The sequence below is a fragment of the Bufo gargarizans genome, chromosome 3 (assembly GCF_014858855.1).
Source record: "Bufo gargarizans isolate SCDJY-AF-19 chromosome 3, ASM1485885v1, whole genome shotgun sequence".
Classification (NCBI taxonomy): domain Eukaryota; kingdom Metazoa; phylum Chordata; class Amphibia; order Anura; family Bufonidae; genus Bufo; species Bufo gargarizans.
This window is the reverse complement of record NC_058082.1, coordinates 218093838-218118283: the sequence shown is the minus strand read 5'-3', so window position 1 is coordinate 218118283 and position 24446 is coordinate 218093838.

Below are 24446 nucleotides of genomic sequence, written 5' to 3'. Positions count from 1 at the left end.
GAGATGGAGAGCTGAACGCTGCCGTGTGACATGGTTGAGATGCTTGGTGACGGAGGTGGTGGTGGTGTTGGTGGTACATCCCCTGTTTGCTGGGCGGCAGGTGCCAACGTTCCTCCAGAGGCGGAGGAAGAGGCCGAGGCGGCAGCAGCAGAAGGGGCCGAGGCGGCAGCAGCAAAAGAGGCCGAGGCGGCAGCAGCAGAAGAGGTAGCAGGGGGAGCCTGAGTGACTTCCTTGGTTTTAAGGTGTTTACTCCACTGCAGTTCATGCTTTGCATGCAGGTGCCTGGTCATGCAGGTTGTGCTCAGGTTCAGAACGTTAATGCCTCGCTTCAGGCTCTGATGGCACAGCGTGCAAACCACTCGGGTCTTGTCGTCAGCACATTGTTTGAAGAAGTGCCATGCCAGGGAACTCCTTGAAGCTGCCTTTGGGGTGCTCGGTCCCAGATGGCGGCAGTCAGTAGCAGGCGGAGTCTCTTGGCGGCGGGTGTTCTGCTTTTGCCCACTGCTCCCTCTTTTGCTACTGCTGTTGGCTCGGTCTCACCACTGCCTCTTCCTCCGAACTGTGAAAGTCAGTGGCACGACCTTCATTCCATGTGGGGTCTAGGACCTCATCGTCCCCTGCATCGTCTTCCACCCAGTCTTGATCCCTGACCTCCTGTTCAGTCTGCACACTGCAGAAAGACGCAGCAGTTGGCACCTGTGTTTCGTCATCATTAGAGACTTGCTGAGGTGGTATTCCCATGTCCTCATCATCAGGAAACATAAGTGGTTGTGCGTCAGTGCATTCTATGTCTTCCACCACTGGGGAAGGGCTAGGTGGATGCCCTTGGGAAACCCTGCCAGCAGAGTCTTCAAACAGCATAAGAGAGTGCTGCATAACTTGAGGCTCAGACAGTTTCCCTGATATGCATGCGGGTGATGTGACAGACTGATGGGGTTGGTTTTCAGGCGCCATCTGTGCGCTTTCTGCAGAAGACTGGGTGGGAGATAATGTGAACGTGCTGGATCCACTGTCGGCCACCCAATTGACTAATGCCTGTACCTGCTCAGGCCTTACCATCCTTAGAACGGCATTGGGCCCCACCATATATCGCTGTAAATTCTTGCGGCTACTGGGAGCTGAGGTAGTTGGTACACCAGGACGTGTGGATGTGGCAGAACGGCCACGTCCTCTCCCAGCACCAGAGGGTCCACTAACACCACCACGACCATGTCCACGTCCGGGTCCCTTACTAGATGTTTTCCTCATTGTTATCGTTCACCACAACAACAAAAATATTATTTGGCCCAATGTATTGTATTCAAATTCAGCTGAATATAAATTTGAGGCCTAGTATTTAGGCGCTGGGTGACAGGTATAGGTTTACTGACAGAATTAGACTTGGAAATGCACAGTAGCGGGTGTGTGAAGTTATTCTGAATGACCCTATGTGCACCTTGATTATGATATACCCTTTTAGGGATAGATTTCAAATAGCTCTGATACAGCAGAAACCACTAAATTATGAAATTGCTAAATTGGGAATTGTATTTCAACCCAGAACAAAAACTGTGCTTGGACGGACACTAAATAACTTGCCCAGCCACAACAGTACAGCAGTAATGACAGATTTAGCAGGATATAAATTTGAGGCCTAGTATTTAGGCGCTGTGTGACAGGTATACGTTTACTGACAGAATTAGACTTGAAAATGCACTGTAGTATGTGTGTGAAGTTATTCAGAATGACCCTATGTGCACCTTGAATATGATATACCCTTTTAGGGATAGATTTCAAATAGCTCTGATACAGCAGAAACCACTAAATTATGAAATTGCTAAATTGGGAATTGTATTTTAACCCAGAACAAAAACTGTGCTTGGACGGACACTAAATAACTTGCCCAGCCACAACAGTACAGCAGTAACGACAGATTTAGCAGGATATAAATTTGAGGCCTAGTATTTAGGAGCTGGGTGACAGGTATAGGTTTACTGACAGAATTAGACTTGGAAATGCACAGTAGCGGGTGTGTGAAGTTATTCTGAATGACCCTATGTGCACCTTGAATATGATATACCCTTTTAGGGATAGATTTCAAATAGCTCTGATACAGCAGAAACCCCTAAATTATGAAATTGCTAAATTGGGAATTGTATTTCAACCCAGAACAAAAACTGTGCTTGGACGGACACTAAATAACTTGCCCAGCCACAGCAATAACTACAGATTTAGCTGGATATAAATTTGAGGCCTAGTATTTAGGCGCTGGGTGACAGGTATAGGTTTACTGACAGAATTAGACTTGGAAATGCACAGTAGCGGGTGTGTGAAGTTATTCTGAATGACCCTATGTGCACCTTGAATATGATATACCCTTTTAGGGATAGATTTCAAATAGCTCTGATACAGCAGAAACCACTAAATTATGAAATTGCTAAATTGGGAATTGTATATCAACCCAGAACAAAAAATGTGCTTTGACGGACACTAAATAACTTGACCAGCCACACCAATAACGACAGATTTAGCTGGATATAAACTTGAGGCCTAGTATTTAGGCGCTGGGTGACAGGTATACGTTTACTGACAGAATTAGACTGGGATATGGCCAAAAAATAACCACACTATTGATGGTTAAATGCACTTGGTGTGATAGCTTGACCAACCACACTACTGAGGGTTAAATGCACGTGGTGACAGGCGCAGCTTGCCCCTGATGTAGTATATGGCCAAAAAATAAACAGACTATTGCTGGTTAAATGCACTTGGTGTGACAGCTTGACCAACCACACTACTGAGGGTTAAATGCACTTGGTGACAGGCGCAGCTTGCCCCTGATGTAGTATATGGCCGAAAAATGAACAGACTATTGCTGGTTAAATTCACTTGGTGTGACAGCTTCACCCTGATGTAGGCTTTAGCCAAAAAACAACCACACCATTGAGGGTTAAATGCACTTGGTGACAGGCGCAGCTTGCCCCTGATGTAGTATATGGCCAAAAAATAAACAGACTATTGCTGGTTAAATGCACTTGGTGTGACAGCTTCACCCTGATGTAGGCTTTAGCCAAAAAACAACCACACCATTGAGGGTTAAATGCACTTGGTCGCAGCTTGTGCTGGCGCACCACAAGACACAAAATGGCCGCCGATCACCCCAGAAAAAAGTGACTGACAAACGGTCTGGGCAGCCTAAAAACAGTGAGCAATTGGGTATCAGCAGCTCAATGATCCACAGCTGCAGATCGATCAATTAATCAAGTCCTTTGGAGGAGTTAATCTGCCTAATCTCGCCCTACTGTCGCAGCCGCAACCTCTCCCTATGCTGATCAGAGCAGAGTGACGGGCGGCGCTATGTGACTCCAGCTTAAATAGAGGCTGGGTCACATGGTGCTCTGGCCAATCACAGCCATGCCAATAGTAGGCATGGCTGTGATGGCCTCTTGGGGCAAGTAGTATGACGCTTGTTGATTTGCTGCTTTGCAGCCTTTCAAAAAGCGCCAAGAAAGCGACGAACACCGAACCCGAACCTGGACTTTTACGAAAATGGCCGGGTTCGGGACCGTGTCACGGACACCCCAAAATTCGGTACGAACCCGAACTATACAGTTCGGGTTCGCTCATCCCTATTTAAGACCACTTGAAAAATGGCAAAAAATCATATTTAGCATGGCTGGATCTTAACAAGGTTCTAAGTAGAGCTTCAGCATGCAACAAGAAGAAATGGGAGTGAGACTAAACATTTTTTGAGCATTCAATTTAATGAAAACAACGAATAAACTGAAACAGGCTGTTTTTCAACTGATCAAAAGTTTAGGACCACACTTCCCCCCAAAAAAACTAAACCCCCCCAAAACAGAAATCCAACTTCCAAACATGAACTCAGTAATGAATAGCTCCGCCGTTATTGTTTATCACATCCAAAATTAGTTTTGGCATGGCGTTCAAGGACACGAGGTCTTTGAAGACGTTTTTTGTTTTTGAAGCCCTTCAGTCTCAGATGCCGTCTGATGGTTATGGGGCTGCAGTCAGCACCAGTAAGGGCCTTAATTTGGGTCGAGGATCGTCCAGTGTCTCGACGGACAGCCAATTGGATCCTCCGGCTAAGTGCTGATGAAATTTTTTTGGGTCTTCCACTTGACTTTTTTGTTCCATAATTTAAGAAATTCCAAATGACTGTCTTACTGCGTCCCACCTCAGCAGCGATGGCGCGCTGTGAGAGACCCTGCTTATGCAGTTCAACAACCTGACCACGTTAAAAAAGGGAGAGTTTTTTTGCCTTTGCCATCACAACGTGTGACTACCGGACGGAAAATCACACTGAATCCACATCTTTGCACAGATTTGGCCTTTTAAAGGCATGTGGTCCTAAAATTTGGATAGGCTGAAAAACAGCCTGTTTCAGTTTAATTGTTATTTTCAATTAATTGAATGCTTAAAAAATGTTTTGTCTCACTCTCATTTCTTCTTGTTGCATGTTGAAGCTCTACTTGGAACCTTGTTAAGATCCAACAATTTTTCAAGTGGTCTTAAACTTTTGATCAGGACTGTATGTTAGTTTATATATAGAAATACTGTGCCTTAGTATTAAAGGGCGGTCTAATATATCGCTTTCTGCATATTGTTGAACTTCTGGCACATTCCCAGTTAATATATTAGTTTATATATAGAATTACTGTGCCTTCATATTACATGTTTAATATATCGCTGCATTTATCTTGTTCAACTGCTGCAACATTCATAGTTAATCTGTTACACTACTAATACAATTACTGTACACGATGGCCAACAGACAGTTTCCTGGGCCCTCCAAAGGAATGGCCATGGTAAAAATGTTGCTGCAGCTGACACAAGTAGCAGCAGAAGAAGGGTTGGTGGTAGTAGCAGCCACAGCAACAGGCACTGTCATCCAGCAGTCGTGTTTTGACCAACAATCCAACTGTACTGGAATGGTTGGCTCGCTCTTCAACACCATCTCAAATGACAACAGATATACACAGCCAGGAATTGGTGGGTTCCTTTGACACCACGCTTAGTTGGCATGGCCCAGGAACTGCCTCTGTGCCCTCACCTATCCACTTGCTTATGATGCAGCTTCTGCTAGCCAAGTAAGGTATCCACTGGCTCTGTTTTACTTTTCAGCAAGGATGAGCTTTGTGAGGACAGTCAATAGTTACAGGTCAGCAGAGACTTGGAGGATATGTGGACAATGAGTGTGGTACAGCGAGGGTGCTAATGTTGGCACGACAGCTCTGCTGGAGCCACATCCCTCTGCCTTTACCCACAGGTGCTGTAATTTGTGTTGATTACGGCATTTGAGTGGTTAAATGACGGGGTTCGGTAGGATCGCCATTTCCTGTCATTGCTGCCAGGTGTCTACTGTATGATATAGCTGGCACCCACCATGTATGGAGCAGGCTCAATGCAGCAGCTGGCTGCATACATTCTCTCAGCCACCGTGACGTATGGGTATACCTGATATACTGTATAGCGATTCATGAGGAATTAATTCGTAACAAATCAAAATTCATGACAAAGTTCTGCGAATTGTCCGAATTTAATTTTTCAAAACTTTGCCCATCTCTAATAGTAATGTACATCTCATTGATTTGAATGTAGCTGCATGAATACGATCAGTAGACTGGGTTCCGTGATTGCGAAGTGAGAGAATGGAGTCCTCCTGTTCTGGTTGTACTTGTCACCCCTTAATTGAGATGATGAAAAAAGTTGTGTGACAAGTAATATAACAATCTAAAAGGACAGGATTTACTCTCTTTAGATAGAGTCATATAATGTCAGAGGAAAGTGCACCCGTCTACACTGTATTACCTAATACCCAGTCTGACTGAGGAAATAAAAATATTTCAGCACTTTGCTTCAATCTGACTGTCATGATATGTAAGCTTTGAATGTTTATATTTTAACAAAAGCTAAAAGCATCAGATGTCTTAAGGATAGTCTTCAATAACAAATAGATCTGCATGTCTTGGACTGTCATGTTAGTGTCATCTATCTAACTTTAAAAAACTGCTTGAAGGTATAATTAATGCTTAAACAAACACAAGATATTGTATAAAATGATTATTTTAGGCTCTGGGTGTAGACGTAGTAAAACATTCCTGAAATGAGCTTATTATCAGAGACAAGAATGATGTGGTGCATGTCAGGTGTAATGACAATCTTTGGAGCATCAAAGTGCCACTCTCACCCTAGACTTTTTTAACTAAGATTTTTATTTTGCTTGATAGTTTGTAAGACTTATATTTGAATAAGCAAATCATGTAATTTGTAGTATTAGGTATGCTAACTGTATACTTTATTATTATTGAGTTCAATGCTTAACCAGTATGTAATAAGCTACAGGAAGCCAAAATTGTATGATTTAAAGTGTAATTGAACTTAGATTTTTTGATTTTTATGTCATAGCGACCTTTGAAAGGTTTTGATCGGTGGGAGACACCCACTGATCGCTAAAACAAGGAGAAAGAAGCACTCACATAGCATACTCTCTCTCCTTGCTGAAATAGATCAAATCGAGAGTGGCCCATAGACTTTTTATTAATCTTTTCTCTCGCAGCAAGAACAGATAGCGCACCATGTGATCGCTTCTTTCTCATTGTTCTATCAACGGTTGGGGGTCTCAGCACTCAGAACCCTACTGTTCAAAACCTTGGATATGCCTAAAGTTTTTCAAAGTTCAGTGGCAGTTTAAAGGGCACCTGTCATCAGAAAATTATATAGTATTTAAGTCATGTTTTTAAACATGTTTAAATAATTTATTGTGGTCATGTTTACATTCCCATATCAATATCTATCAATATCTTTTGCGCAATATTTTGTAATTTTTTTAGATTTTAAGCCACTCATAGCACCTGTCTGTGCGTCTTAGAAGGTCTGGTGCATCTCATTCTAACGGGCATTTTACTATTACTGGCATATGAAATGCCAGTCTTTAATAAATGTGCTCCTATATTTCTGCAGTTATAAGCAAAAATGATGTGAAAAAAAAAATTAAACAGCAACAGATCTACAGATGGTTGCAAGATTGTTACTGAATGATTACATGCTATTTAATTGGGTGTATCTGTTTTTTTTTTCATTTTGACTTTTTTGTTTATTGCTTCATTTTTACCAAAATGTAATTACAATTTTGACTGGAACTTGCTTCCTTGCCTGTTAGTAAAATACTTTGTGTACATTTTTAATTTAGATTAACAAAAGAAAGACAATTTATTTACTTCTTTATTTATTTTTCACGATATGTTTTATCAGATACTATTTCTATGTGTAAATATTTTCCACTTGAATATTAAATATTTATTTTAGAAACTCTTCTTCCTCCAATGCCAAGTTCTTTGTGGTTGTGTTCTCCTTTAGCTCTTGAATTATATGGAAGTACAGACATTGCCAGTGGCAATGAACTCGTCCTTTATCTCAGCTTCCATGTTTTGACACATGGAAAACACAAATATTTGCAGTAAATATTAGCTGATAAGTTTAACTTTGCTTTATAAATATGACGCCATATCGTATTATTTTATCCCTTTTAATTCAATCCTTTCTACCATATCGAAGGTAAGTGATTTTTCATACCGGTAAAGCCTTATGGCAAATTTGCATTTTAAAATTAATTGCTTCACTAATTATTTGTCAAAAAAAGAAAAACATGAATTAAGTAAATATAACTTACAGTAAGCTGCCAGACACCCACAGGACACATCCCAGGAGCACAGTGTCAGCATAGTCCACTTAAATAATCCATTCTTGTTGTCATCATTTATGTGCAGCACAACTAACTGGGAATTGGTGCCATATGGTGACACAGGAGATATTTATATTTGCTTCATTAATAGGGAGGAATGGCAAGTTAACCTGTTGTAGGCAATATCTGAATACACAAGCAGAAAGCTCATCATCTGTGAACAAACATTAACCCTTTATGCTATTTTACTATTCAGTTGGGCTCTCAACTAAACTACTGTTGCATGAAAATAAGTTGGTTTGAAAAAGTGTACATTTGTAAATCTTTTAAACCTTTAGGCATGTATTTTCACATGCATATCTCCCTACCGAGCTTTTTCCACCTGCAGTCAGTGTTGGAAAAAATGATGCCACAAGGCAAATATAGGACAAGCTGTCACAAAAAAAGAAAAACACCAGTCTCTTAAAACACAAGAGTATGTTCATATTACAGATATCCACATTGGGCTTAGGGTACTTTCACACTAGCGTTTTCCTTTTCCGGCACTGAGTTCCGTCAAAAGGGTTCAATGCCGGAAAAGAACTGATCAGGCATATCCCCATGCATTCTGAATGGAGAGTAATCCGTTCAGGATGCATTAAGATGTCTTCCGTTCAGTCATTTTGACTGATCAGGACAAAGATAAAAGCATGCTACGGTTTTATCTCCGGGCAAAAAAACTGAAGATTTGCCTGAATGCCGGATCCGGCATTTTTTCCCATAGGAATGTATTAGTGCCGGATCCGGCATTCAAAATACCGGAATGCTGGATCCATCCTTCCAGTCTACGCATACGCAGACAAACAAAAAGTTGGAAAAAAAAAAGTAGGATCCGTTTTGACAGATGACATCGGAAAGATGGATCCGGCATTTCGATGCATTTTTCTGACTGATCAGGCATTTTTAAGACTGATCAGGATCCTGATCAGTCTTACAAATGCCATCAGTTGGCATACGTTTTGCTGGATCCGGTAGGCAGTTCCGGCGATGGAACTGCTTGCCGGATCACTCTGCCTCAAGTGTGAAAGTAGCCTAAGTTCACACTTCAGTTATGTGGTCAGTTATTTCCATCAGTTAGGCCTCATGCACACGACCTTTGTGCAGCCGTTCTGTGCATTAGGTACCGCAATTTGCGGTCCCCAATGAACGGGTCCCATCCGTGCGGCAGCCGCGACGGATCCAGACCCATTCAGCTTGAACAAGTTCTATTTTTTTGCTGTGCGGAGGCACGGACAGAAACACCAGGGAAGCAGCTCCAGATTACGGATGCTTTCAAGTGAATGGGTCCACATCTGTGGTGCAGGGTGCACACCGCCGGTGCCCGTGTATTGTGGACCCGTTGTATGCAGGACGCAATACTGGCCATGGCCGGGCTATGGCCGTGTGCATGAGGCCTTAGGTCGTAGCTGTTTTTGTGGTCCACAAATTGCGGATCCGCAAAACATGGATACTGTTCTTATGCATTCCACATTTTTCAGAACAGAACATTCTGCCCTCTATAGGACAGTCCTATCCTTGTCCGTAAAATGGACAAGAATAGGACATGATCCATGTTTTTGCGGCATGGCAATGTGGACATACGGACAGAATGCACACAGAGTAATTTCCTGTAGTTTTTTTTCGGACCCATTAAAGTGAATGGTTCCGCCTACGGCCCACAAAATATACAGTACAGATGCAGAAAAAAAATAAGTTTGCAAAATTAATGGGAATAATGCCGCTGGATCGCCTGTCGAATCGTCTTCGAACCTCCAACTTTCGTAGCATGTTGATTAATGAAAAGATTATTGGCAAATGCTTTCGCTGTGGTTTGTCTTGCGCTGGTCCAAGTATTTCCCCTCTAGCAGGCAATACGGCCGTCCCTCTTAATCATGGTTCCGGCTCCGAAAACCAACAAATTTTTGGGCAGAACTTGCACTTTATATACAAGTAAATAAATAAGAAAGAATGTTTCCTAACAATTTTTTCTCTAAAATCTAATTTATCTTCGGTTTTGTGCATATTATTGTCATTATGTAAAAGTGGCGTACTACTCGGACAACATCGTTCCCAGCAGCAACATGGGAGTCCAAAATGCGTCCAGACATCCCACCTATGCTGTTCCTGAATAATTTCAGTGGTGTTTCCATCAATTTCTGAACTTTTCCTATGAACCAGGCACCCTCCCCTCTTCAGTAGTGTTGAGCTCAAATATTCGAACAGCGAATATTAATCGCGACTATTGCAACTTCGTAAATTAGCGAATTTTACAAATATAGTGCTATATATTCGTTATATTGAATATTCGTCATTTTTTAACATCTGAAAACATGATTCCTCCCTGCTTCTTTCTTGTGGGTCAATAAGTCATTGGCCCACAAGCAACTTAAGCAGGAAGGAATCATGTTTTCATATGGAAAATAAAATGACCAATATTCTAAAAAACGAATATTATTCAATATAGTGAATATATTCGTTATTTAGAATTTTCGCATAATTTTTTCTTTCTGTACAGTTGTTCGCATATTTCTCCCCGACAAGCGTCCCCGTCACAATGGAAACGCCTGTGGGTTAGAAAATACAATTGGATCTGAGTTTTCTCTGAGATCGCGAAAACTCAGATCCGATTGTATATTCTAACCCACAGGCATTCCCATGGTGACAGGGACGCTCGTCGGGGAGCAGTATGCCAAAGTGGAATAACAGTACACATTGGGAAATAAAAAGACAAATATTCTAAATAACGAATATATTCGCTATATTGCTATAACTTTGTCTTTTAGAATATTACGAATATTCTAAAAAACAAAGTTATAGCAATATAGCGAATATTCGTAAAATACACAAATAGACTGCAATTTAACAAATAAAGTGCTATAGTATTTTTTTTTATAGTCTAAATTTTTGCCAAAACTGAAGTGCAGAAGAGGCAAAAAAAATTGACAGAAAAAAAAAGATTATAGCACTATATTAGCTAAATTACAGTCTATATGTGTATTTTACAAATATTTGTTATATTGCTATAACTTTGTTTTTTAGAATATTTGTAATATTCTAAAAGACGAAGTTATAGCAATATAGTGAATATTCGTAAAATACAAATATAGACAGAAATTTAGCTAATATAGTGCTATAGTATTTTTTTTTTAATAGTGTACATTTTTTCCAAAACTGAAGTTCAGAAGAGGCAAAAAAATTTGACAAAAAAAAAAAAAGATTATAGCACTATATTGAAGTGTTTCGGTCAAAAAACAAAATTTATTCAGCGGTCAGCGGTGCGGTTATATGCGGTAAAATCTTCATGATATCTCCATGATAAATATGCAGCGTGGGGGCCCGTGTGGTTTCTACACACTTTCAAAATCATCCTTCAGCGGAGCGAACAGGTCCTTCTCAAAAAATTAGCATATTGTGATAAAGTTCATTATTTTCTGTAATGTACTGATAAACATTAGACTCTCATATATTTTAGATTCATTACACACCAACTGAAGTAGTTCAAGCCTTTTATTGTTTTAATATTGATGATTTTGGCATACAGCTCATGAAAACACAAAATTCCTATCTAAAAAAATTAGCATATTTCATCTGACCAATAAAAGAAAAGTGTTTTTAATACAAAAAAGTCAACCTTCCAATAATTTTGTTCAGTTATGCACTCAATACTTGGTCGGGAATCCTTTTACAGAAATGACTGCTTCAATGCGGCGTGGCATGGAGGCAATCAGCCTGTGGCACTGCTGCGGTGTTATGGAGGCCCAGGATGCTTCGATAGCGGCCTTAAGCTCATCCAGAGTGTTGGGTCTTGCGTCTCTCAACTTTCTCTTCCCAATATCCCACAGATTCTCTATGGGGTTCAGGTCAGGAGAGTTGGCAGGCCAATTGAGCCCAGTAATACCATGGTCAGTAAACCATTTACCAGTGGTTTTGGCACTGTGAGCAGGTGCCAGGTCGTGCTGAAAAATGAAATCTTCATCTCCATAAAGCTTTTCAGCAGATGGAAGCATGAAGTGCTCCAAAATCTCCTGATAGCTAGCTGCATTGACCCTGCCCTTGATAAAACACAGTGGACCAACACCAGCAGCTGACATGGCACCCCAGACCATCACTGACTGTAGGTACTTGACACTGGACTTCAGGCATTTTGGCATTTCCCTCTCCCCAGTCTTCCTCCAGACTCTGGCACCTTGATTTCCGAATGACATGCAAAATTTGCTTTCATCCGAAAAAAGTACTTTGGACCACTGAGCAACAGTCCAGTGCTGCTTCTCTGTAGCCCAGGTCAGGCGCTTCTGCCGCTGTTTCTGGTTCAAAAGTGGCTTGACCTGGGGAATGAGGCACCTGTAGCCCATTTCCTGCACACGCCTGTACACGGTGGCTCTGGATGTTTCTACTCCAGACTCAGTCCACTGCTTCCGCAGGTCCCCCAAGGTCTGGAATCGGTCCTCTCCACAATCTTCCTCAGGGTCCTGGTCACCTCTTCTCGTTGTGCAGCGTTTTCTGCCACACTTTTTCCTTCCCACAGACTTCCCACTGAGGTGCCTTGATACAGCACTCTGGGAACAGCCTATTCCTTCAGAAATTTCTTTCTGTGTCTTACCCTCTTGCTTGAGGGTGTCAATGATGGCCTTCTGGACAGCAGTCAGGTCGGCAGTCTTACTCATGATTGCGGTTTTGAGTAATGAACCAGGCTAGGAGTTTTTAAAAGTCTCAGGAATATTTTGCAGGTGTTTAGAGTTAATTAGTTGATTCAGATGATTAGGTTAATAGCTCGTTTAGAGAACCTTTTCATGATATGCTAATTTTTTGAGATAGGAATTTTGGGTTTTCATGAGCTGTATGCCAAAATCATCAATATTAAAACAATAAAAGGCTTGAACCACCTCAGTTGGTGTGTAATGAATCTAAAATATATGAAAGTCTAATGTTTATCAGTACATTACAGAAAATAATGAACTTTATCACAATATGCTAATTTTTTGAGAAGGACCTGTAGTGCGGAGGGAATCTGAACACCCTTTCCATCTCCGTACTCGGTCGTATGCGGTAAAATCTTTTGTGACTAATTTTGGTGTAAAAACTAATTTTATTCAGCGTTCAGCACTGCAGTTCTATGCAGTAAAACCTTTAGTGACATATTTCAGTGGAAAAACAATTTTTAATCAGCGTTCAGCGCAGCAGTTATATGCGGTAAATTCTTTTGTGACTTATTTTGGTGAAAAAAAAACATTTTATTCAGCGTTCAGCGTAGTAATATAGAAATGTAGTAATATGTGGTAAAATCTTTATTGAAGTATGTCGGTCGAAAAACAAAATTAATTTAGTGGTCATCGCTATGGTTATATGCGGTAAAATCTTTATTGAAGTATTTCGGTCGAAGAAACAAAATTTATTCTGCGGTCAGCACTGCAGTTATATGCAGTAAAATCTTTAGTGACGTATCTTGAAAATCTTTAGTGACTCTTCTGGGCTCAAAGCTATCTTGACGCTTTGTCTTGTCATTGTCTGTAGCTACTAGAGGCCTGTTCATGCCAGGCAGGTTCCCCCAGAAGTATCTTGGTCGATTGACACTCTGTCATTGTGCCCTTCTGTGGCTTCCTCGTGCTGCTGCCACCTCCAGACTTTGTCATTGTGCCACTCTGTGGCCTACTCATGCTGCTGCCACCTCCGGACTCTGTCGTTGTGCCACTCTGTGGTCTGCTCTTGCTGCTGCCACCTCTAGACTCTGTCGTTGTGCCACTCTGTGGCCTACTCATGCTGCTGCCACCTCCAGACTCTGTTGTTGTGCCACTCTGTGGCCTACTCATGCTGCTGCCACCTCCAGACTTGGTCATTGTGCCACTCTGTGGCCTACTCTTGCTGCTGCCACCTCCAGACTCTGTTGTTGTGCCACTCTGTGGCCTACTCTTGCTGCTGCCACCTCTAGACTCTGTCGTTGTACCACTCTGTGGCCTACTCATGCTGCTGCCACCTCCAGACTCTGTCATTGTGCCACTCTGTGGCTGTCATGGCTGAGGACGGGGAAAATCCTCAGCCGTGCGATGCCAGATGATGTTAGGCTGCTCGGCCAGGACGACAGGATTAGGGAGCAGGTCACCTCCTAAAGCGTCCCTAACCTGACCCTAACTCCTAGCTGCATGGGCCGACCTTTAAGGTAGGAGGACCCATGCTCAGGAACCTAGGATCCCTACCTCACCCTCCGACCGGTCCCCGGACTAGGAGTCAGGGTAAGACGGCCTGTTCCTTCTGGACACGGAGGAACAGGGGTCTCACTGGCCAAGCTGCAGGGAAAAAGGGGAACACTAACAGTCTTACGGATATGGCAGGTGAACTGAACTAGTTCCACCTACCTGCCACAGCCTTGCTGACTGGATCCCTGTGCTGGCAAGCTGATGTCCACAGAACATGAAATGAACCCAGCAAACACATATCCACACACAGGAATCCAGATCCATAAGCTGCACCAAACAACAAAAGGAAAATCCCAACTGAACATCACATAGACATCACACATAAACATAACATAAACTTAATGTGACATAAATCTTATGACCACAAGGGTGGCCCCCACTGGCAGGTGGAAAACACAGGAGGCTGCTCCAGCTAAGCATGGCTGAAGCAACCCCCAGACATGTGCTAACACTGAGGCTTTATAGGCCCAAGTAGCCACACCCAACAAACACACCCAGAGCACAACATACTGGGAAGGGAGTTAACCCTTCCAGCACCAGGGAAGGGAAAAACAAAAATCTAAGGGAAAGTGTCCAACCCAAGAACACACTGTGGCTGTTGCCGCAGGCAACGACATGGGTGGCAAGCATGTCCTGGGAGTCAGCCCGAAGGCCAGGACACTGCCACCACATGTACACATACAACCAAACGTTGCCACGGGCAACCACAGTGAAGGAAAGATGTCAGTGCACACCAAACATAAAACAGAGTGCACACCAGACATACAAAAGTGCATACATACACGCACACAACTCCAAGGCAACCGCACACATACCTGTTGTCCGCGGCAACCGCACCTGAGGGAAACAGCAAAATGCCTCCAGCTGCGGTTGACACAACAACCCAAACCGCGGGCAACTGTATGCGGCTCCCAAGGAGTCACGGCCATAAACATGGTCGTGACAGTGGCCTACTCTTGCTGCTGCCACCTCCAGACTCTGTCAATGTACCACTCTGTGGCCTCCTCCTGATGCTGGAGCTGCCACCTCCAGGCTGTGTCATTGTGCCACTCGGTGGCCTCCTCATACTGCTTCCACTTCCAGACCCTGTTTTTAGGCCACTCTGTGGTCTCCTCATGCTGTTCCACCTCACCACTATGTTCCCACCCTTCCCCACATCATGACTGGTCCATTATTTTGGCTTTCGGCCTGGCTGACATCATCATTTATTTGACAATTCTTCTGATCTGTCAGAAGGAAGGAAAAATGAGATGCACAATAAATCCTGTCTGTGTAGCAGCTTTAAGGCCTGTACGGTCCCATCAGAATTGGCTTATGAATCGGTAGCCAATACTGATGGATTACTGACGAAATGCTGACCGAGTGAAGGCAAATGCTCAACAGACAGGATCTGTTTTTTGAGGGGTATTGTTGTGACGGATCAGAGGAAGGGCAAAATAATCTGTGACGTCAACACAAACTTACTGCTGACACCTTCTTCACTCTGTCCGGGGGGGGGTGGGGGGCTCTACTTTTATAAGTGTTTAATTGAACAGTATCTGTAGACATCTATGTGGAATCAGCTGACGAGGGTGTAAAAGAAGTAAAACATAACTTTTAATTACTTTTTCTAGTAAAATTATACCACCTTCGTGATTCACCAGTGAAAAAATGTGAAACTAATACTATATAATGATAAAAACTATTTATACGGGATAGCCGACCAATAGTATGGCTATAGAGGTTTGGTGTACATATGGCAGTATTCGGGGGAATGTTAAATAAGCTAAACTGTCCCTGCATTCCCCCTGAATGAGACCTCAGCCCAGGTACGTCCCCTGATGGTGGAGACTCCCTGTCCTCGTTCCTGGACTGACTGCCCTATGTATACCCTCCTCTCAAAAAACAAAAAATCAATACCCGGCTCCCCCGTATGGACAACGGATATTTACTGGGTCACAGTAAATTGATAAATCAAAAGAAAAGATGGGCACTCTAATATCCGGAACCAACAGGTTGAATTTAATATAATCACAATATTAGTACATATATAAAATTAGTGCATATATAAAATTAATATATAGATATGTAGATTGTTCCAAATCAAAAATATATGCAGGGACAATCTTACTGTTATATCCGGGTCTGTATAGTCCGCTTTACAGACCCGGGATATAACAGTAAGACAGTCTCGTAATCTACGCCTAAAAGGTAAGCGTGCCTTGCACTCACGTCACAGACCGGACACTACCAAGCGTGAGTACTACTGCACCGCATGATATCCTAGATAGCAGCGAACATTACCGAATATTCGGCATTGCAGTCCTCTGTTAGGTAATTGCGGCCAGCTCACAGTGTTAAATTGAAACCATTGAGACCGCAACATTGGAATACAAAGTTATATCCACAGGAAAGTGGTTACAAATATAATAGCGTTCTGCCATTAACATCGTTGAACCTCTGCTGTTTGTGGGCAATATAAGAAATATTGCAGCAACTGAACATTCACTTATTATTTAAGCACAGTAATACAACACAATTTAATTTATCCTATAGGATTCCTATGTATGTTGAATAACTATTCACACAGATGGATCTGGAGGGCAATTGCTTTATCCAAGCGGATTTCCCTGGTGTTCCGGTACCCTCCTATGCCTCCAGGCAGAGGCATAGGAGGGTACCGGAACACCAGGGAAATCCTCTTGGATACAGCAATTGCCCTCATCTAAATGGGCTTCTTACAAATTTGACTGTCCAGGATTCTGAGTCCGCTTGTTCCCATACACATGTCAACATCTGTGTGTCCGGTCCTATGCCTCCTATATATCATAAGTATATCTTGATTATCTATATATAACGGTTTATCCATGACTGCTTCCTGACCCCCTGAGCTGTGCGTGCTCTTTCTCTCATTGGGTGCTTGACTGTACACAGAGGTAGCAAGAAGGAGCACACTATATGTGCAGGGTCTGCTCTCCTGAATGTAGATGCCCAATGGAATAGATAGGTTTAGAGTAGAACCTGCCTGACTGAGGTCACCTTGTTGCTGGTAGGTGGGCACAGATTTGTTTTGATCAAAATATATTGGCTAAGAATCTCAGATTTTATCATATCAGAATGAGGACTTAGTCTATATATTATATTTGCATCTACTGTGTTAGTGCGTTATATTCAGTGATTTTTCTTTTAGCCAAGTACATCTGCATATTTATTTATCACATCATGCAGGATGTCATTTATCTTTTTCAGTGATTTTTGTGTAGATAATAGCCCAAAATCAGGATGGCAGATTCCCTTTAACCCCCTAACCCCTTTATTGTGACCACGGCATCTGAGGGGGCTTTCCCCTGGAATGCTGCGCTCCCATGGCACGAACAGCTGTGAAGTCCTATGTTAATTCATTGCAGTCTATAGGACTAGCGACCCATGCTATTAAAATATAAATGCCATCAATGCTGTAATGGAAAAAAAATAGAAATAACCGATTCACCATTATTTCGTCACCTCACCTACCAAAAAATTTATAAAAAGTGATCAAAAAGTCATAAGCACTCATAATCGTATTATAAAAAACTACATGTCAACCTGCAAAGAATGAGCCCTAACACAGTTCCCTGGGTGTAACTTTACAAAAGTTAAGGACATCAGAATAAGGCTGCATGCACACAACCGTTATGTGTTTTGCGGTCCACAAATTGCGGATCAGCAAAACATGGATGGCGTCCGTGTTCCATTATTATAACTGCCTATTCTTGTCCCCAAAACGGGCAAGAATAGGACAGGTTATATTTTTTTGCGGACCACAGGAGCAGAGCAATGGATGCGGAAAGCACACATAGTTCTGTCCGCATCTTTTGCGGCCCAATTGAAGTGAATGGGTCTGCATCTGAGCTGCAAATACTGCCGACCAAAACAAACGGTCGTGTGCATGAGGCCTAAGGCAATGCAAAGAAGAATATAATTTTTTTCTAAAGCAAAAAATAAAATAAATCAATTGGTAATCATACTGACCCAGAGAATAATTGTATTAGGTCATTTTTACTGCATAGGGAACATGGTAAAGACGAAACCCATTAAATCATGAATTGCATTTTTTTTCCAATTTCACCCAAATTAGAATTTTTCCTCCAACTTCCAACTACATCGTATGTAATTTTAAATGGTGCCATTAGAAGGTGCAATATGTCCTGCAAAAAACAAACCCTCATACAGCTATGTGGATAGAAAAATAAAAAGGTTATGTTTCCAGAACAATAGGGAATAAAAAGCAAAAAAGGGACAAAAATGAAGTCGCAAGGTCCTAAAGGGGTTAAATAATGTGGTGGTGGGGCGGAGATGAAGAAGATATGTGAAAACTGATTTACAATTAACTTAAGTATAAGATAATACATGTACTGTATATAATAAGAATCTCTCAGCAGTGTTAGTTTTATCTGTTTATTGACCAGTACCCAAGATAATACTCTCAGTGTTGGAGAAGACGGGGATTAAAGCTTCGTGAATCACATTTCAAAAACAGATGTGTTGAAATTAGTGCCAGCATACAGTATTTGCTATTGAGGTACACATTACACCTCTCTAAAAGGGAGGCGAGAACATCTGCCACAACTAGGCTCACTGACACAGGAGAATATGCTTTAGCTTTTTCTTTTTTTTTTTATAAATGTATCTATTGTTATGTATACACTTTTTATCCTGCCATAGAGTATATATAGAACAGTATATCTACATTTCTCACATCGACATAATCCTCTGCTGACACACCTGATCATTTTGTCCAAGACATAAGATGTAATAAGATGCTTTTCTTTAATGTACAAGCAAGAAAAGATTGCTACTGGTGTTATGCCTGAGGTTCAGGATTTAATTAGACTCACAATATGAATAAGAACTGTTACCGTATAAAAGGTAAAAAAAAGTCATGAAAAGATGATGAGTCTAGTGACAGCTGCCCACACGCCCCATCATATGTATGACTGACCACCAAACAAGTAAAATAAGCATCATAGAGACAGTCAGTATGGCTTTGTTGGGGTGCCTGGAGAGAAGGGTTATTTTCCAGGTTGATCTCATCCCCATTTTAATATGTGGTGAGAACCTGCATGGATGTGGCAACAATATTAGCAAAATTGGAAATCATACACAAAAGTAGGATAGGAGGACCAGGACTTTTTGTCAAGTTTGTCACCCCAAACCATAAGCTACTAATATTTGGTATATGAGCATATTTCCTGTCTGTTATGTTATCAAATCCTCATTGGAAATCTAATTTTCATTAAAGGAAATGGCAGAAAAGTAGAAAGACATCTCCCAATCTTCTAAGGCTATCTTCATATATTTCAGTTGTGCCTGGCTATTTGTTTTAGGCCAGGAGCCGGACACAACTGACATATGTACACTGCACAGATCCGGAGTCTATATGCTGATAGCACCGGACCGAAAAACTGAACATGCAGGAGTGTTTAAACTAGGGACTGGGGGGGAGGGAAATTACATTATAGGAGAGGAATATAGTGCAGATAGAGACCGGGGGCAAGGTAGTGGGACTGGGGGAGGAATGGAAGGAGGGACTAGAACAGTTCGGAAGGAAAGGTGTAGGGTAAAAAATATATATAAACCTCTCAAATGTATGTATTACTAATGCCAGAAGCCTGACTAATAAAACTGGGGAGCTGGAATTACTGATGTGTGAGGAGAACTATGACATAGTGGGAATAACTGAGACATGGCTGGATGATAGCTACGACTGGGCAGTTAATGTACAAGGTTACAGTCTGTTTAGAAAGGATCGTCAAAACCGGAGAGGGGGAGGGGTTTGCCTTTATGTAAAGTCTTGTCTAAAGCCCACACTCCGCGAAGATATAAGTGAGGGACATGAACATGTGGAGTCACTGTGGGTAGAGATACATGGAGCTAAAAACAACAATAAATTACTAATAGGAGTTTACTATAAACCACCTAATATACCAGAGTCCACAGAAAATCTATTACTAAACGAGATAGACGAGGCGGCAAATCATAATGAGGTGGTTATTATGGGGGACTTCAACTACCCAGATATAGACTGGGAAACTGAAACTTGTATATCTCATAAGGGAAACAGGTTCTTGGCAATAACCAAAGACAATTACCTCTCCCAACTGGTTCAGGAACCGACTAGAGGGACGGCCATACTGAACTTAGTATTAACCAATAGGCCTGACAGAACAACAGACGTGCAGGTTGGGGGACACCTGGAAAATAGTGACCATAAAGTAATAACCTTCCAATTATCATTCAAAAGAGCGTTTCTACAGGGAGGAACAAAAATACCAAACTTCAAAAAAGCTAAATTTAGCCAACTAAGAGAGGCCATAGGCCGAACTAACTGGGACAAGGTCCTCAAAAATAAAAATACAGCCACTAAATGGGATATCTTTAAAAACATCCTAAAATCTCATTGTGAGAGGTACATACCAGTATGGTAATAAAAGGTTAAGGAACAAAAAGAAACCAATGTGGATAAATAGAACTGTAAAGAAAGCAATAAATGACAAAAAGAAAGCATATAATTCACTGAAACAGGAGGGTAGCACGGAAGCACTGAAAAACTATAAGGAAAAAAATAGAACATGTAAAAAACAAATAAAAGCGGCCAAACTATAGACCGAGAGATTAATTGCCAAAGAGAGTAAAACTAACCCTAAAATGTTCTTCAATTATATAAATGTTAAAAAGTATAAATCTAAAGGTGTCGGCCCTTTAAAGAGTAATGAGGGAGGAGTCACAGAGAGCGATGAGGAGAAAGCAAAGCTGTTAAATATTTTTTTCTCCAATGTATTCACTGAGGAAAATAAACTGTCAGATGACATGCAGAATGCAAAAATAAATTCCCCATTAAAAGTGTCCTGTCTGACCCAGGAAGAAGTACATCAGCGACTTAAAAAGATTAAAATAGACAAATCGCCAGGATCGGATGGCATACACCCCCGTATCCTAAAGGAAATAAGTAATGTCATAGCCAGACCCTTATTTCTGATATTTGCAGACTCTATACTGACAGGGAATGTCCCACAGGATTGGCGCATGGCAAATGTGGTGCCAATATTCAAAAAGGGGCCAAAAACAGAGCCTGGAAACTATAGGCCGGTAAGTTTAACCTCTGTTGTGGGTAAACTGTTTGAAGGTTTTCTGAGAGATGCTATATTAGAGCATCTCAACGGAAATAAGCAAATAACGCCATATCAGCATGGCTTCATGAGGGATCGGTCATGCCAAACTAATTTAATCAGTTTCTCTGAGGAGGTAAGTTCTAGACTTGACAGCGGCAAATCAATGGATGTCGTATATCTGGACTTCTCCAAAGCATTTGACACTGTACCACATAAAAGGTTAGTATATAAAATGAGAATGCTCAGACTGGGAGAAAACGTCTGTATGTGGGTAAGTTACTGGCTCAGTGATATAAAACAGAGGGTGGTTATTAACGGTACACTCTCAGATTGGGTCACTGTCACTAGTGGGGTACCTCAGGGGTCAGTATTGGGCCCTATTCTTTTCAATATATTTATTAATGATCTTGTAGAAGGCTTGCATAGTAAAGTATCAATTTTCGCAGATGACACTAAACTGTGTAAAGTAATTTACACTGATGAGGACAGTATACTATTACAGAGGGATCTGGATAGATTGGAGGCTTGGGCAGATAAGTGGCAGATGAGGTTTAACACTGATAAATGTAAAGTTATGCACATGGGAAGGAAAAATGCAAGTCACCCATACATACTAAATGGTAAAACACTCGGTAATACTGACATGGAAAAGGATCTAGGAATTTTAATAAACAGCAAACTAAGCTGCAAAAACCAGTGTCAGACAGCTGCTGCCAAGGCCAATAAGATAATGGGTTGCATCAGAAGGGGCATAGATTCCCGTGATAAGAACATAGTCCTACCACTTTACAAATCGCTAGTCAGACCACACATGGAGTACTGTGTACAGTTCTGGGCTCCTGTAAACAAGGCAGACATAGCAGTGCTGGAGAGGGTCCAGAGGAGGGCATCTAAAGTAATAACTGGAATGGGGCAACTACAGTACCCTGAAAGATTATTAAAATTAGGGCTATTCACTTTAGAAAAAAGACGACTGAGAGGAGATCTAATTAAGGCTACTTTCACACTAGCGTTCGGGTTTCCGTTCGTGAGCTCCGTTTGAAGGAGCTCACGAGCGGACCCGAACGCAGCCGTCCAGCCCTGATGCAGTCTGAATGGAGGCGGATCCGCTCAGACTGCATCAGTCTGGCGGCGTTCAGCCTCCGCTCCGCTCGCCTCCGCACGGACAGGCGGACAGCTGAACGCTGCTTGCAGCGTTCGGGTGTCCGCCTGGCCGTTCGGAGGCGTGCGGATCCGTGCGGATCCGTCCAGACTTTCAATGTAAGTCAATGGGGACGGATCCGTTTGAAGATGCCACAATGTGGCTCAATCTTCAAGCGGATCCGTCCCCCATTGACTTTACATTGAAAGTCTGGACGGATCCGTCCCAGGCTATTTTCACACTTAGCTTTTTTTTTGCTAATATAATGCAGACGGATCCGTTCTGAACGGAGCCTCCGTCTGCATTATTATGAGCGGATCCGTTCAGAACGGATCCGCCCGAACGCTAGTGTGAAAGTAGCCTAATATGTATAAATATATCAAGGGTCAGTACAGAGATCTATCCCATCAGCTATTTATCCCCAGGACTGTGACTGTGACGAGGGGACATCCTCTGCGTCTGGAGGAAAGAAGGTTTGTACACGAACATAGAAAAGGATTCTTTACGGTAAGAGCAGTGAGACTATGGAACTCTCTGCCTGAGGAGGTGGTGATGGTGAGTACAATAAAGGAATTCAAGAGGGGCCTGGATGTATTTCTGGAGATAATAATATTACATGCTATAGCTACTAGAGAGGGGTCGTTGATCCAGGGAGTTATTCTGATTGCCTGATTGGAGTCGGGAAGGAATTTTTTATTCCCCTAAAGTGGGGAAAATTGGCTTCTACCTCACATGTTTTTTTTTTTTTTTTGCCTTCCTCTGGATCAACTTGCAGGATAACAGGCCGAACTGGATGGACAAATGTCTTTTTTCGGCCTTATGTACTATGTTACTATGTTACCTTTTAACATCCAGTATCACAACTGATGTGCCGCATGTATGTAAATGATCCCATAATTTTCAATTCTGACTCAGTTCCACTCAGGTGTTTTCTGCTTCACACCGGAGGGGAGCTGAGACGGATATACTGTATGTGCCTTAGAGTCTTTTTACTGTAAAGCACTGACTTAGAGAATCACCATGTAAATATCACTTTAGACACTGTTCCCATCTGGAAAATTCCTCTATAATATGTATCCTATTAAGCACTGCTAAGTATGTGCACCTTCCTGAGTTTCAGTATTTCAGTGCGGCTATGTATATACTGATAGCTGATTGGAAATGTATTGTGGTTTCTGTACATATTTATAATCCTGTTTAAAAAAAACTTGGGGACAGGAGAAGAAATTTATATATAACCTTTCTAATCATAAGAATATGCCACATTTACAGTAGTTAGTCTAGCACTGCATTTATAATCTTATATATATTGTGAGACAGTGACAGGTCTCACTCAGGTTAGAGGCAAGGAAGGGGTGGATAGTTCGGTCCACACCCCTGTTCCACCACAGGTGAGAGAAGCTGGAGGTAATCAGCCTAGCACAAAGCACCTCCCAGAGTGTCAGAAAGGGGGGAGTGTGGTACCTGTGGACAGAGGCCTGGAGGCTCTGTCTGTGTGGTCTCAGCTGGGCAATGCTGAGGGACCACAAGGCTGTGAGATAGCCTGGAGTTGGGGGACACAGCGACGCCTGGGAGGGTCGCAGGGCCATAGTCAGGCAGACTACTGAGCCCCAATCCCCCACAAGAAATACTGAACTGGAGACAGTGGGCGTACTGTGCTCTGTACAGCCAGGAGGCTGTGGGACTTTGGCTCAGAAAGCCGCACGTGTTCACAGGGTGTGAACAGGGACTTAGGTGAGTCAGGCATCTATTTGTTTAGTTAGAGCCTAGCCGGGCAAGTGTTTGTTATTTTGTATTATTGTTTATGTTTAAGCGGATGTGCCGCAATAAAGCACAGTGTTTGGATCTTAAACTTGGTGTCCTGAAGATATCTGTGCGAATGACCCCCAAATAAGAGGCGATCCCTTACAATATATACAGTGAAGAACAGAAGTATTTGAACACCCTGCAATTTTGTAAGTTCTCCCACTTAGAAATCACAAAGGGTCCTGAAATTCACATTGTAGGTGCATTCCTACTCTGAGAGACAGAATAAAAGATAAAAAAATCTGGAAATCACATTGTATGATTTTTAAAGAATTTATTTGTCTTGCACTGCTGAACATATTTGAGAAAATCAGTGTTAATATTTGGTACAGAAGCCTTTGCCTGCAGTTACAGAGGTCAAACGTTTCCTGTAGTTCTTGACCAGGTTTGCACACACTGCAACAGGGATTTTGGCCCACTCCTCCACACAGATCTCTTCTAGATCTGTCTGGTTTCAGGGCTGTCACTGAGCAAAA